The following is a 16066-nucleotide window of genomic DNA, read 5'->3' as shown; positions in this document are numbered from 1 at the left end:
CGGGGTTCAAATGCAGTGATCCGAGGATCATTTGCGCAAGAGAAAAATTTCGGGGTTCAAGAAAATGGAAAAAAATAGAGAAAACTTCGGGGTTCAAGAAAAGCATAAAAAGAAAAGAGATAATAATCTCCAGCGGGAGTGGTGTTCAGGCCATGGTTATCCCTGCATTACCATTTATTTTGGTATCCAGGTCGACGTTTCTGTTTTGGGGTTCAAGCCGAGTTTTCTCCGTTCCAGACGGATTCTTTCAGAGATTTTTGTTTCTTCGCCGATTCTGACAGGCGTTGTTAATTATTATCCCATCAGAGTGCAAATTGTTCGTCTGTTCTTGGTATTCAATCACTATTCATCCTGATCATCTGAAAGCCGAGGCTGTTCATATCGACAGGTTCACAGTGGATTGAATAGGGGCAGCTGTAACACCTCAAAATTTGCCCTCCTCTCTTGGGACTAGCATTAACATATTACATATCATTTTTAGGTCATTAGGCATTGCATATTGCATATCATGTGGTTACATTGTGCAAGCCATTCTCCCAAGTCTTGATCAGAAGATGAGAAAGTCATAGTGTAAGCTGGGGTTTCATTGGACTGGTCATTGATCATCTGAGGATGTGCAAGTCCAAATTAGGGTTTCATGATTCTCAAGGGATAATGGTCTTCATCTTGATTACAATGATTCATCATCATCATCATGATTTGGTTTCATCAAGTGTTGAAGCAGATTCCTTGAGATTAGGGTTTTGACCACTGGTCAACCCTAATCAGTTGCATTGGGCCAATCAAGGGCATGATCAGGAGATGGGGTCTATGATGTATATGGGGATCATCCCATAGTTTTATTGAGCTAATTGAGGCTAGGGTTTCACCCTTGAGCCATTTCATCAGAGAATTGGAGCTCAGATTGATCTATGCATTGCCAGATTCATCTATCAGTTGAAAAGTCAACTGTGGTCAACTATGCTTGATTTAATGGATTTGGAGGTGGAATTGAGTTGGATACACTTCAATCATGTTGGAACAAGTGTTATTTGACATTTCAAAGCTCAAGAATGAAGAAAATCAAGTCAGAACAAAAACTGCCAAAAATAGAAAGTGACTTGTAATGGAAGTTTCCAAAAATGGAAAGTTTTTGACCTCAAGACCACGTGTCCAAGGAAGCTTCAAATGAAAATTTGTTCAACATGAAAGTAGTAGATCTTGTTCTCACCTTTCCAAAAAGTCCAAGAACTTGAAATTCCCATGTATGGTTGGCAAGTTATGGTCCAGTGAATTTCAAAAATGACCCATAATCAGAGGGGCATAACTTCCACATGGAGTGTCCAAATTGGATGATCTTTTTATGCACAAACTCCATTTGACATGTACTTTCATGGTGCATAATTGGATTTCTTCAAAAATGGTCAATGCAAAAAGTCAAATTTCAAGTGCACAGTTAAAAAACCAGGGGCAAAATTGTCCAACTTGAGAAATAATGGGAATTTTTGAATGGGGATTTTTGCAACACTTCACAAATGACATTTGAAAATTGTTGGAATCATCATAACATGCCAAGGCCTTGTGGTTTGAGATTTCACTTTTGAAATGGACTTGAAAATGTATGACATAGCCATGGCATAGTGAAAATCAAAAGTATGTATCCAATCAACATGAAACAAGTGGCAACAGCTCATGACAGATGTTTAGGAGATGTGTGAGCTGTCAAGGAGCTGTCATTGGCTGGCATATGAAAATACTATTTTGCCCTTGCTTTGAAAGTGACACTTATGCTAATCACATTGCATTTTGCTAATTGAAGTGATTAAGTGTGGATTAATTGGAGGTACTTAAGCTTAATCATAACTAACTTCTAACGAAGATTTCACAATTCCCAAAATCACAATCTCAAATTCTCCAAATTCATCAAAACCTCTCAAGAACACAAAAGCAAAAATCCTTCAATCTCTTCCAATTCTTGATCATTTCGCAAGATTCTTTTTGAGTTGATCTTCATTCATCTTGTGCTTCAACTGTTTTTGGAAATCAACATCAAGAGAAGCCTCAATCGTGACTGTCCAAGTGAAGCTCAATTATGGTGAATCAAGATTTCTGCTTCTAGAAGCTACATTGAATCGAGCCAAGCACTCCAATCAACTTCCTGAGCTTTGTTCTCCATCTGTTTTGGGAATTCGTGTCCAAGCTCTTCAAGATTCCACACTGCCATCAAAACAAGGTTAGGATTCGAATCTTACCATTCCTTTAATTATTAGGTGCGTTTTGAAGAGTGTTCAATGTAGAATGCAATGCTAGTTGTGGTTTGTGGATTGGTTAAGTATTGAGAGAGTAATCTGAATTCGAAGCTTGATATGCAAAACTTAATTCGATCGATCCGGTTTATACAGTTAGATTTAGGTTGATTAGGTTATATATTCGTGCTCCTGACACTTAGACCTTTCCAACGGTTATTCATTTGTGAGTTTTGGTGGAAGAATGAGCGAAATCGATTTTGCTGTTGAAGAACATGAAGAATGCAGGTTGCTGTTCCAATTTTCGTCCAAACCCGCGCGTTTGATCTGCTTCCTGCGCTTCCAATTCAAAAATCGTGTTTCCCGCGCGCCTGGACGAATCAGGAAGTGCCAACACATTAAAACAAAGTGACGTCGTTTTTGGCCAGGCTAGGATATTCACAAGTTTGCCACTGCTTCTAATTAATTAAGTATAACATCTAAATAATTATTTCATTTAATTAATCAAACTTAGAAAATTCATAAAAAATAATTGGCTAATCCAAAAATTATGAGGATTTTTTTGATAGCTTACATTTTTTCCCTAGAATTTTATGAGTATGATTTTGCAAGTTGTGCATGATGAATTGTTGACTTGGTCTATGGATGTTTGACTTGTATGCATTTTTGACATGTTCTACCATTTTCATTGTGAAATACTCATGCCTTAAAAGCAATTCTTGAAATTTTTTGTGGTGATTCTAGACATGTTGATGGTGATTTACATATGAAGTTCATGATTTTTGGATACCTGTGGAGTGAGATATGATTTTTTGAACTTAGGTGTGACAATTTGTGTCACACCTAATTAGGGCAACTTCATGAAATTATTTGCCTAGCCTATGCTTGTTAGAATGGATTGAAATTTTGCATGTATGATCATTGGTATGTTGAGATGCTATGTGAATTTTTCTGGATTTTTATGTGGCATTTTCAATTTGATTGATATTTTTCATCTCTGTTGGTCAATTATGCAAGTTCATGTGACACATGTTTGTAAATTTAATGTGAAATGCTCATATGGTTTTGGATAAACATGAAATTTGGTATGATGGTTGTAGACACATTGTAGGACATCCCTGTTTTGGTCCCATTCATTTATTAACTGTTTTCATTGATTTATGAATATTTGAAGTGAATGCATGTGTTGATGATATGGTTTGGCTTGAATATTTGTGTCTGTTTTTCTTGATTTTCATTGACATAGTTCCTTTTGTCCAATTGAGCTGAAAATTGACATGCTGTACCTTGAATATGTCCTGTTTAGGTGTAAATTATTTGAGGATTTTTGGAATTGTTTTGGTATGCTTTTGATTGAAGTTATGCTGTTTGGACTTTTTGATGTTGCATTTGACCTAGTTTGACTTGTTTTGATCATGAAATGAATATGATGAATGATGTGAGTATGGGATCAATTGCGTTTGCTTTCTATTTGCATTAATTTGGTTTTGGTTGAGAATCCCTTGCTGTTTAGAATTTTTTCTCCCTTTTGGACCCTAGGCTTGGCCTAGTGGTCCAGTTTCTCACATTTGGTTTGACTTTTCAGGATGAAATGCACAAAGCTTAAGGAGAATGATTCAAGCCAATAAAATTGAATTTGTTTGATGTGGAGAACTAACATAATTTTGTTTTGTAGGTTGTGAAGCTTGAGCTTGAGCTTGTAGCTTGCATTTATGTGCTTGTGTTGTTTGTATAGTCTGACTAATTAACATTTGCTGTTTATTGTTGTCTGTCTGAGTACTGATGATACTTGATTGTTTTCAGGTACATTTAGTTGCTTACAGTTCTTTAAGAACTTGCTTGCTGCTGCTTGGTTTTTAAACCACTTGAGGTAGGACTTCTATTCTTCATGTAGTCTGGAGACCCGGCCTGTTATTTGGCCGGGCAAACTGTCTGAAGTCCTCCTTAAGAGGCGATATTTGTGGTTGTTTACATTTGTGCCAAGCAGGTGAAAGACCTCTATGAGGCAATTGGTGGATCAAAGGGATATGCGATCTATCCCCCACTATTCTGTGAGTCGTCCCTCTGCTCACACGGCTGTGTGTTGATGCATTGGGACACAAACCCAAGATCTCGTGCTGTTGCACAATTGAGTCAGAGTCTTTGAGCGTAGAAGGGTCCCTCCATTCTGGACCCACGCTCCTTTGTCTAAAAGCTCTCCCTGGTCAGGGATAAGAGCTGTGAGGTCTCATCCTCACTTCACCTTTTCATCTGCTTCCCCTTAGCCTCGTAATGGCAAGGTTAAGAGCGAATACTACCCATGTGCAGATGACTTGCTTCGGCAGTCAAACCCATTGTGTGAGCCTCACTTGATTGGTTATAGTGTGTGCTATGTGAATATTTGTTTGACATGTTTGCTTGAAATGCTTGTTTTGATTTGTATGCTTGTATGCTTGCTTCTTTCCTGGATAGGATTAGTTTGCAATGGTGCAAGTAGGTAGAAACCTGAACGTAGGGTAACGATGCATGACAACACTAGGCTCGAGTCCAGCTCCCTGGTAGTGTGTCTTCCCTCGGTTTCTGGCTAGTTTTTCTTTCCCTTTAGGGGGAACTACATCGCCCTGATCCTTGTTCCAGACGAGGTATGTAGGCAGGTGGTCGTGCGAGACCACTCCGGGCAACCTTTTTCTTTTTTGCGTGTGTTTACTTGTTATCTGATTGTGTGTTTGGTTCGGATGCCGACGTAAGCCCAGTGATTGGCTGTCGGGCTCCACGTTTGCCCTTTTGAGCGTGTTTTGGTTCGGATGCTGACGTAATTCCATTGAGTGGTTGTCGGGCTCCATGTTTGCCATCTGTCTGTGCGTTTTGTGTTGTTTGGCGTGCGTAAGCCGAACTATAGTGGCTCTGATTCTTGTTCCAGACAAGATATGTAGGCATAGGATGCGATGTCCTATCGAGCTCCCTTCTGTTAACCCCACCTGCGTTCCCTGTGTATGTGTGATGTTTTAGCAACCTTTTCTTTTCTTAGAACGTGGATCCCGTCGAGTACGACGGACGTGAGGGGTGCTAATACCTTCCCCTTGCGTAACCGACTCCCTTACCCTTTCTCTTTGGTCGCGAGACCATTTCCTTTCCAGGTTTCTCTGAGCGTTTCCTTTCCCTATCTTGGGATAAATAACGCGCAGTGGCGGCTCTGTGTTGTGTTTTTATTTGAGTCCCGCCGGTTGTTTTTTCGCGGATGCGACACTTAGCTTACAAGTTTTTTTTGTCATGTTGATCCATTCATCCATGGCATTACATTTTAAGATTCATCACAAGCATGATACATTGAAATTACACTATTTCCACCTAAGTTGACTTTTGGTCAACTGTTGATTTTTTGGTCAACTAGTTGACCAAAGTCAACAAGTCAAATGACACACTTTCTAACACTAACTTGTGCCTTGTTCATCTCATTTCAACAATGGTTAGTTGAATATTATATGGCATTAACCATAGTTCATTGTAATTGATCTTTTTTTTTGGTGATTAAGTGATGTAGAACTAGTCCATTTGCATTAACTAAGTTAGTGAACATTAATCCATTGAACATAAACATGATAGGTATTCATATAGTATTCCATAAAAACAGTTCATGCATTTTGTACAAAATAAGTGAAATTTCATTGAAAATTGAATCACAATTTTGAAGGTTGAATCACTTTGAATTAAAATCATGAATGGCTTTTTTCCATAAGCATTTATATTACATGAACATTTTTCATTACTGTCATACGGTGAACTGACTTTGTGTGTTTTTGCTTTGGAAAGCAAGTGTCGCGGATAGCAAGAGTCGCCACCGACTTTTCTTTTATCCAATAAGGAAAGGCGGAAAAGAACAGGAAAAACCTTGATTAGATTTTGGGTTCGGGAGGTACATTATACAAAGGGAAGGTGTTAGCACCCTTTGTATCCATGGTTATCCATGGGCTCTTAATTGCTTAATCACTTATGTTTTTCTTGTCCGAAAAAGTGTTTGAGAACTGTTTGGGAAATGTTTTGAAAAGAGAGTTTAACTTTGTAATGATTCTTGTACAAATGTATAAAAAGTATTTATCTCGTTTAATTTTGAAAGCTGTTTAGAAAAATATAACTTGGCAATGATTCTAGTACGAATGTATACCAAGTGGTGATTTTCTAGTAGATGTTTTGCAAAGTGTGAAGTGTGAAAAGTATTGTAAGTTGTGAGTCAGCATTTAAGAGTTGTACCTAACCAAGGTTTTTATAGGTATTTCCTATCCTTAGGAGGGTAAGACTGTCCTTACTATTGAGAAATAAGTAGTCTTGTCCTTTGGATGTAAAGGACATCGTAGGGTCATCGATTGGTCATTGAAGGCAACACTTGTAAGGATACCTTAACATTCGAAGGGACGATCATCATTTAACCGTAGGCTACAACGACGGGCCATCGAGGGACAAAATCATATATTCGCAGGCAACATCCGAGGGACTATGATTTATCTTATAGGGACATGATGATTTAACCGAAGGGTCTTTGCTAAGTGTATCCCCACATTCGCGGGACATGACCGTAATACCGTAAGGCAACAAAGAGAGGGCCAAGATCATATATTCAAAGGCAACAATTTATAATCAGTTAGGTAATTAGGATGAATCTCCACAAGGGTATCCCACAAATAAAGTGGAATACCTAGCAAGCTACCTTCTCCGGGAGTATGTGAGCCCTCACAAAATTCAGCAAACAGGTCAGAATACCAAATGGGGTGCGGTCAATAGTTGCACCGAACAAAGGAATCGCAGCAGTAATAATGCCAAGCAAATAATACACAGCTATGATAGAACATGTCAGATAAGCACAGAACAGAACAGAACCGAAAAAAAACAGCGACTGTCATGTTCGCTACTGCCTCGCCTAGCGAAGGCTTGGCGAACGCTCGCTACATGTTCGCTTAGCGATGTGCTAGCGAACGGCTGCGGGTTTTGAGTCCAATAACAGTACGATTTCAGCAAGCTCCAAACCCTATGGCATCCCTTACAGAAATTACATGGTTAAACATTCAAGACATCCATGCATACTTAAATCCCCATGCAAAACCTAAGATATATTTATAAATTCAACCATAGTATCACATGTAAATTGGGAGCATGAAGCGATAGCGGTAGTGCAAACATGTTTGCAATTGAATTGCAATGCTGAATTGGCCGATCACTCTTAGGGTTGGTGTCGGATTGAGTTGGGCGGAGGTAACCTTTGTGCAGATGAGTTTCCTTCAGGGTTTCCTTTAGGGTTGTTCTGAATTCTCTTGGTTAGCCTCCAGGGTTTTTCCGGTTGCCTCTGTTAGGGTATGCTTGTTCCCTCTCTGTCCTCTGTCTCCTGAATGAGGTCTTGGTATTTATAATAGTTTTTTTTTGTGACCTGATGGGCTCAGAATGAAGCCCAAAATTTCTGGTATTCGCAAGCTTCGCTAGGCGAGTGGTGCAGCGAAGAGTTCGCTAGGCGAAGGATTTGGCTCGCCTAGCGAGCAAGCCAGTTTAAGTCATTTTCTGGATTTGGCCACCTGTGTGCTGGGTCTTTGTTCCTTTAAGATCAATGTCTTGAACAATGTCTTGGAGTGCCTTGAAAAATGTCTTGCAAGATTAACGGGCAAATTTTGGGGTATGACAGCTGCCCCTGTTTAATATTCTTAAACCGAGAGAGTTAGAATGGTATGTACTCCATTCGTGGTCTGGAGGTGGAAGATTATTGAACATTAGAATGCCCCAAAAATTTTCACTTGTTAATTAAAAGTTAGTCTTGATGGAGATGGGCTTAAAGATGCCATCCAGGAAGTTTGATGATGAGAGCTTCAGAGTGCGTCGTACATCAGATCAATTTGAAGACATGGGTGTCACACCGGGTCGTACACTAGACCGTATAATGAGTCATCCATTAGGTGTTGTTAGGGCGAGCTGAACCTGATGAGATAAGGATTAGAATGGGTCATGTGCTGCTGGGGATAAAGGATCAGAATGGATCATATGCTAGATCGTATCTGAATTGCAGAATGAATCGTCCGTTAGGCTGCATCTGGAGAGGTAAAGATTAGAATGGATCGTACGCTAGATCGTATCTGAGTAGCAGAATGAGTCGTCCATTAGGCTGACGACTTCACTGGGGATGAAAGATCAGAGTGGATCATACGCTAGATCGTATATGAGTTGCAGAATAAGCCGCCCATTAGGCTGTATCTGAGGATGAAAGGGTAGTCGTATGCTAGACCACATTTCAGAATGTACCGTACGTTAGGCAGTATCTGAGTAGCAGAATGAGCCGTCTGTTAGGCTGTATCTGGAGAAATAAAGATCAGAATGGATCGTACGCTAGATCGTATATGAATAGAAGAATGAGCCGTCCGTTGGGCTTTATCTGATGATAAAAGGTAGTCGTACGCTAGACTACACTTCAGAATATACCATACGCTAGGCAGTATCTGAGGAATAAGGATCGGAATGGATCGTACGCTAGATCGTATCTGAGCAGCAGAATGAGCCGCCCGTTAGGCTGTATCTGATGATAAAAGGGGTAGTCATACACTAGACTACACTTCAGAATGTACCGTATGCTAGGTAGTATCTGAGGAATAAGGATCAGAATGGATCGTACGCTAGATCGTATCTGAGCAGCAGAATGAGACGTCCGTTAGGTTGTATCTGATGATAAAAGGGGTAGTCATACACTAGACTACACTTCAGAATGTACCGTATGCTAGGTAGTATCTGAGGGGATGAACATCCAAATGGGTCGTACGCTAGACTGTATTGGAACAGTTGAAGAAACCATACGTTAGGCTGAATCAGAATGAACCGTACGTTAGGCTATATCTGATAATATTTGTATATGTTGTATTTGCAATAAATGTTTGGGATGGGCTTAAAGATGACATCATTAGGAGGATATCAGAATGCTTGTCAGAATGAATATTCATATGGATTATATCTGGAAGATGCCTCTGAATCTTAAATGTAACTGATGAGGGTGTCCGTCTGAATGAACCTTTATTTTGACTGTATCGGGAGGATAATTAACCTGAAAAAAAGTTAGCCTCATGCCATGTCATGATGCATGAGATGTTTTATGCTTGTGAAAATAAATGCGAACATTGCATGCATGTATATGATGTGAAATGATGCATGAATGAATTATGCGTCTGAAAATTTTTTCCAGGGGAAAATAAATCCCCACATTCTGGTTGGAGATATTTGTATTGATGACCCTTTCTTAGCTGGGGATACTTGATTTCTGTCTGATGGTAGAAATATTCAACAGAGCCTGGCTGGGGATAGAAGAGATGACCAATCTGTCTGGTGATGCCCATTTCTTCTGGGGAATAACTGGTTTTTGCTGGGGAAAGGATTTGTAACCGGACTTGTTAGAAAGCATGGTTAGACCTTATCCTCGACCCTAAAGTCTTTTAGTAACTGCTATTGCTATTTTATGCATGTATTTTCGGTAAACATCGATCATGTTCAAACGCATATACTCATTCGAATCAAATCAATGGACGTTTATGCAAACAAAACAAAAGCATCTTTTTGGAAATAAAATTGTATCGATTTTGACAGAGGGCCTATAAACAGGCAATTTGTGTACAGGGAGACATAAATCCTAGTAAGAGGAAGTTGTCAAGAAAACAAAGAAAAGCTATGAAGAAAAAGTCCTATTGATTTTAATTCCACTACTGTCATTATGTCTTCAAGCCTCTCATCCCCTGCTGTCGGATATAAGTGATTGGCTTGTTCAGTCCCTTTGACTTGGGTGAAGCTGACTGAGAACGGGACATAGTCATACGCTTTAATCCTTAATTTTTGCCTGGACCGCCTTTTCAGGTTTTCAGTCCACCAGGATACCCTTTTTTGCCCAAGCCGCCTTTTCAGGTTTTCGACTTGCCGGGTGTACCTTTTTATATGTTTATCCCTAATTTTTGCTCGAACCCTTTTGGTTCACCGGGATGCCCTTACTTTTGCCTAGATACGTCGACCTAGCGGGTCTCTTTTATGCGTAGTATTTTTTAACTATGTCTGCGTTCACGGGATGTGGGAAGTCTTCGCCATCCATTATAGCAAGCATCATGGGTCCACCAGAGAATACCTTCTTAACTACAAATGGCCCTTCGTATGTGGGAGTCCATTTGCCTCTGGGATCACCTTGTGGTAGAGTGATACGCTTGACCACCAAGTCGCCCATTTGATACACCTGTCTCTTGACCTTTTTGTTAAATGCCTGGGTCATGCGCTTCTGATATATTTGCCCATGACAAACAGCTGCAAGTCTCTTTTCATCAATGAAATTTATCTGATCGAGTCGAGTTTGAATCCATTCATCCTCGTCTAAACCTGCCTCTTTCATGATTCTTAAAGAGGGAATCTGAACTTCCACCGGTAAGACGGCTTCCATTCCGTAGACTAAAGAGAAAGGAGTTGCCCCTGTCGAGGTTCGTACTGAAGTGTGATAACCATGAAGAGCAAATGGTAACATCTCATGCCAGTCTTTGTATGTTACTGTCATCTTTTGTATAATCTTCTTAATATTCTTATTAGCAGCCTCCACGGCGCCGTTCATCTTTGGCCGGTACGGAGAAGAGTTATGGTGTTTTATTTTGAACTGTGTGCAGAGTTCAGTAATCATCTTGTTGTTCAAATTGGTGCCATTGTCTGTGATAACTCTTTCAGGGATGCCATATCGACAAATAAGACTATTCTTGATGAACCGTGCCACCACATTCTTGGTGACAGAAGCAAATGAGGCCGCCTCTACCCACTTTGTAAAGTAATCAATAGCAACAAGAATGAAACAATGTCCATTAGAAGCAATAGGTTTAATCTCTCCAATCATATCAATGCCCCACATTGCAAAGGGCCAAGGGGCTGTTAACACGTTTAATGGAGCAGGAGGCACATGTACTTTATCCGCATAGATCTGGCACTTGTGACAAGTTCTGGAGTAATGGTGGCAATCAGCTTCCATGGTAGACCAATAATATCCTGATCTCAGAATCTTCTTGGCCATCGTATGTCCACTAGAATGAGTCCCAAAAATACCATCATGCATGTCTTCCATAGTCTTTTCTGCTTCCCTTTTATCCACACAGCGAAGCAAAGTCGAGTCATGATTACGTTTGTATAATACTCCATTACTCAAAAAGAATTTAGCGGAGAACTTCCTCAGAAATTTTCTGTCATTGATGGATGCCCCTTCAGGGTATTCCTGAGTTTCTAAATATCTTTTTACTTCGTGGAACCAAGGTTTCTCTTCTACTTCATCAGTATTAAATTCATAACAATATGCTGGTTCATCTAATCGTGCAATGGTGATCATGGGAGCTTCATGGTCCCATCTGACTCTGAACATAGATGACATGGTAGCCAATGCGTCTGCCAACTGATTCTCTTCTCGTGGAATATGTTCGAATGTAATCTTTTCAAAGTATGGGATTAATGTCAACACCCGCTCTCGATAAGGGATGAGATTCAGATGTTTAGTATCCCATTCTCCTTTGATCTGACTGATTACTAAGGCTGAGTCTCCGTACACACTCAAAAACTTGATTCTTAGGTCTATAGCAGCTCTGAGTCCCAAAATACATGCTTCATACTCAGCCATATTATTGGTACAATCAAAACATAGTCTAGCAGTGAAAGGCGTATGGCAACCCTTGGGGGAAATGATTACAACACCAACACCATTGCCCAATGCATTAGAAGATCCATCAAAAACCATAGTCCATCGGGATCCCAGTTCGGGTCCTTCATCCGGTCCAGGTTCTTCATAATCAGTAACAAGCATGACATCCTCATCTGGGAACTCAAAATTCATAGATTGGTAATCATCCACTGCTTGATGAGCCAAATGATCAGCTAACACGCTTCCGTTGATTGCTTTTTGAGTAGTATATTGGATATCATACTCTGTTAAAATCATCTGCCATCTTGCTATTCTTTCGGAGAGGGCAGGTTTCTCAAATATATATTTGATAGGATCCATCTTAGAAATCAATAAAGTGGTATGATTCAACATATACTGTCTTAGTCGGCGAGCAGCCCAAGCTAAAGCACAACAAGTTTTCTCGAGCAATGAGTATCTTGTTTCACAGTCGGTAAACTTTTTGCTAAGGTAGTATATGGCATGCTCTTTTCGACCAGACTCGTCATGTTGCCCCAACACACACCCCATTGAATTTTCTAACACGGTCAAATACATGATTAGAGGTCTTCCTTCAACTGGTGGCATCAGAATTAGAGGTTCTTGGAGATACTTCTTGATTCTGTCAAAAGATTCTTGACATTCATCATTCCATACCATCTCTTGATTTTTTCTCAGTAATTTGAAGATGGGTTTGCAGGTAGCAGTCAAATGGGAGATAAATCGGGCAATGTAATTCAAGCGTCCCAAGAAACCTCTGACTTCTTTATCTGTACGGGGAACTGGCATTTCTTGAATAGCTCTCACCTTAGCCGGGTCAACCTCAATTCCTTTGCTACTGACAATAAAGCCCAAGAGTTTACCGGATCTTACTCCAAAGGTGCATTTGTTCGGGTTCAATCTCAACTTGTATTTCTTCAACCTCTCAAACAGTTTGTATAAATGATCGAGATGTTCTTCTTCAGTATGAGATCTGGCTATCATGTCATCCACATATACCTCTATTTCATGATGGATCATATCATGGAACAAAACTACCATAGCACGCTGGTATGTTGCCCCTGCATTCTTTAAACCGAATGGCATTACTTTATAACAGAAAGTGCCCCATTGCGTCACAAACGTAGTTTTCTCCATGTCCTCAGGTGCCATCTTAATCTGGTTATAACCTGAGAATCCATACATGAATGAGAATACCTTGTGTTGAGCGGTGTTATCCACCAGAACATCAATGTGCGGAAGTGGAAAGTCATCTTTGGGACTCGCTTTATTCAAATCTCTATAATCTATACACATTCGCACCTTACCATCCTTCTTTGGCACTGGTACCACATTAGCAACCCATTGAGGATAAGAAGTAACAGCCAGAAAACCTGCATCGAATTGTTTCATAACCTCGGCTTTGATTTTCTCAGACATTTCAGGACGCATGCGACGAACCTTTTGCTTAACAGGACGACAATCTTCCTTCATTGGCAAATGATGCACTACTATATCAGTATCCAGTCCTGGCATGTCTTCATAAGACCAAGCAAAAATCTCTATATAGTCATGTAACATCTGAATCAATCTTTCTTTGACACTGTTTTCCAAGCCTGCTCCTATTTTGACTTCTTTCTTGTCTACTTCAGTACCCAGATTTACAGTTTCAATTGATTCCTCATGCGGCTATATAGTCTTTTCCTCTTGCAGTAACAGTCTGGCAAGCTCTCCAGGTACTTCACAATCTTCCTCACTTCCATCCTCGGCTTGGCAGATCGGATTTTCAAAGTCATAATGAACAGTAGCAGAATTATTATCAACAGGATCCAGAGTGGATATGGATCTGCAATTTGTTACGTGAGTGTGTGTAAGAAAGCATAGCTTGTTTAAAAGATGACAGGAAAGATAAAGAGCGTAATATTTGAATGCAAAAAGTCCATTGATTTATTGAATGTGGATATGTTTATGAAAATGACAAAACCCTTAACAAATTAGCTATTGTGCCCCGGGCATAGACACAATGCTTTAAGAAGTTCAATCGTAAAAATTAAAAAATTTGCAACACTAAAATAGACAATAACAATTACTCCTGACTAAAGGAAATCGGGATAGTGTCTTCAGCCTTCCAATTATTGAGTCTGTCACCAATTGTTGGGAAAATCCAGCTATCCAGGTCGCAATCGCTATCAGCATCTTCTACAACATTAATCTGATCTTTGACTATGTTTTCAGAGCTAAACCCCAGGCCAAATCTATCAGACTTGTACGGTACATTGATCAGTTGACCCCAGCCAGTACGACCACCATCTTCAACCACGGCTTGAGCATCTTTCAGAGAAATCGTAGCAGGAGGAGCACGAATAACCTTGGGCACACGGGAAGTTGGCTTAAGGACAGGACTAGTCGGAGGAACTACTTCGAATGACTGAGAAGGAGTCTCAAAGAACTCACCATCCATCTCGACGTATCTGAAGGTATGCACACTACTGACAATATACTCTTCTTCTCCACACACAGTGACAATCTTACCCTCTATTGGATACCTCAGCTTTTGATGGAGAGACGAAGCTACATCACTCGCCCCATGAATCCAAGGGCGTCCCAGCAAGCAGGAATAGGCAGGACGAATGTTCATTATGTGAAAGGTAGTGTTGAAGACTTGAGGTCCTATCTTGATAGGGAGAACCACTTCACCATGGACAACACTCTTCGCACCATCGTAAGCACGCACCACAACGTCACTAGGCTTCAGTTCAATGCTTTTACAGTCAAGCTTATCGAGTATAGCTTTCGGTAGCACATTCAAAGAAGAGCCATTATCGATCAACACATGAGCCAAGGTAATCCCCTTACACTCAATGGAGATGTGCAGAGCTTTGTTATGATTCTTTCCTGCTGGTGTCAGGTCAGCATCGGAAAAGCCTAGGCCATTGTCAACAGTCAGGTTAGCAACATAGTTTTCGAACTGATCGACAGATGTCTCCTGAGGTACATGAGCGGTCTTCAGGAATTTTATCAATGCATTGGCATGAGATTCAGAAGATAACAACAAGGATAACATCGAAATTTTAGACGGAGTATGCCCCAACTGTTCTACCACATCAAAATCACTCTTGCGGATGATTTTCAGCATTTCTTCCATTTCCCGTTTGGCAACATCTTCGGTAGTAACTTCGACTGGTGTCCTTGACTGAGAAGGATTGATTACTGGTTCCTTTCCTCGAGTTTCAGGGATGGGAGGTGAGATTTCTGGAGAAAAGATGCTTCCGCTTCGAGTAATTTTACTAGTCCCAACAATGTCAACGTCATTAGGGTTAGCAGAATTATCATCTTGCTTTATGCCGTGGATGTAAACATCACCTCCATAATTCCACGGAATGGCTTTGCTTGAGGAATACGGTACTGGGCCAGGTGCAGTAATAATTAGGGGAGCAACCTTGGACTCAGCAGTAATCTTCACAGGCACTCGAGTAGCGGTAATCTTCACAGGCACTCTGGACCTAGCAATCACAGATATTTCTTCAATAGGGTTTTCCACCTTAGGAATCTTTTCCAAGAGAATTGTACGATCGTCCATCAGCCGTTGAATACCATTCCTCAACTTCAAGCAATCATTGGGTCGAAGTATACAGAGATCGCAATTTTCAGCACAACCTGGAAATAAACCAGCTTGTAATAAATCTTTCTTGATGATCAGGAGAGGAGATGCTAAGTCAGCTATATTAGAAATGTGAGAATTGTCATCCACAGCGTTAACAGTCTTGTCATGGTTAGGCATAGGAGCCGTGATGACATTAGGAATCTCCGGAGGATCAAATTCGATTTCTCCAGCGTCGATCATATCCTGAATCTTATTCTTCAACAACCAACAATCGTTTGTATCATGCCCGGGGCTGTCGGAGTGATATGCACACCTGACATTGGGATTATAACAAGGAGAAGTAGTGTTGGGATTTGCAGGAGGGCCTCTGAGGGTAATTAAATTTGCTTTTAGCATACCCTGCAGTGCTTGTGCTAAAGTCATATTGATCTTGGTAAACTGCCTTCTCGGCCTGTCTTGTCTATGCTGGAAGTTTTGAGATGGCGGTGCTGCAATCGTAACTGCTCCAATGGTATGGTCACGGTTTTTCTTGTTATGACTCCTTTCACCGTACACAGCATTTGATTCATTCTTCCCCTGGTAGGACTTTTTGGTGCTTGC

Source organism: Lathyrus oleraceus, chromosome 3 (assembly GCF_024323335.1).
Source record: "Lathyrus oleraceus cultivar Zhongwan6 chromosome 3, CAAS_Psat_ZW6_1.0, whole genome shotgun sequence".
NCBI lineage: Eukaryota > Viridiplantae > Streptophyta > Magnoliopsida > Fabales > Fabaceae > Lathyrus > Lathyrus oleraceus.
This window is presented reverse-complemented; position numbering follows the sequence as displayed.